This window comes from Silene latifolia, chromosome 6 (assembly GCF_048544455.1).
Source record: "Silene latifolia isolate original U9 population chromosome 6, ASM4854445v1, whole genome shotgun sequence".
Lineage (NCBI taxonomy): Eukaryota > Viridiplantae > Streptophyta > Magnoliopsida > Caryophyllales > Caryophyllaceae > Silene > Silene latifolia.
This window is the reverse complement of record NC_133531.1, coordinates 43,273,217-43,274,083: the sequence shown is the minus strand read 5'-3', so window position 1 is coordinate 43,274,083 and position 867 is coordinate 43,273,217. Positions and strand designations below refer to the sequence as shown.

At 42.4% G+C, this 867-nt stretch overlaps 1 non-coding gene across 1 annotated transcript; it reads right to left on the bottom strand.

Annotated features, from left to right (window-relative positions):
* Positions 1–315: 315 nt before the first annotated feature.
* Positions 316–422, bottom strand: LOC141589081 (small nucleolar RNA R71). Its single transcript, XR_012520035.1, has one exon. It is a non-coding gene; the product is annotated as a small nucleolar RNA R71 (small nucleolar RNA).
* Positions 423–867: the final 445 nt, after the last annotated feature.

Below are 867 nucleotides of genomic sequence, written 5' to 3'. Positions count from 1 at the left end.
CCTACCCCACAACATCTTACCGGAAATTTTATTGCCAAGTCCGCCTTCATCCAACTAGTTGAGAGGAGCCAATTCGGGGGAATGCCTAGTGAGGACCCTCATTCTCATATGGAAACCTTTTGCGATTATTGTGAAGCTATCTCTCAAACGGGCGTGACTCAAGACCAAATAAGATGGGTCTTATTTCCTTTTTCGTTAATCGGCACCGCAAAGCAATGGTTGAAGGGCCTTGATAAGGCCACCCTTGGAATAGATTCTTAGAAGAAGTTAGCTCTAGCCTTCTACAAAAAATTCTACCCACCGGAAAAGACTAACATGCTAAGAGCTCAAATTACGGGTTTTAAGCAAAGGGATGAAGAATCTTTGTATGAAGCTTGGGAGCGGTTCAAAGGTATTTGTCGCTCATGTCCTCACCATGGACTTAGCGAATGGTTTTTAGTGCAACAATTTTGGAATGGTTTATATGAAGATTCAAGGAACATTCTCAATATGGGATCAAATGGAATGTTCACCGAAGTTGATGACAATCAAACATGGAACAAGATTGAGGAAATGGCGGTCCATAATTCACAATATAGTAGACCTCGCAAGGCTACTAGAGGAGGAAAGTATGAAGTGGACTCCGTTACTCAATTGGGTGCTCAACTTAGTGCTCACATTGACACAATCAACTTGAAGTTTGAACAAGCTATGGCTAGACTTGAGGAAAACTCAAAAACATCAAAGCATCACGTCAATGCCATGACGGCATCCTCATCAATCCCAAGTGGGATATGTGAGAATTGTGGAACCTTGGGTCATGACTCAAGTGAGTGTAGGGGAACAACCGAACAAGTTAATGCTTTCCAAGCTTACAAAAGTGGTACC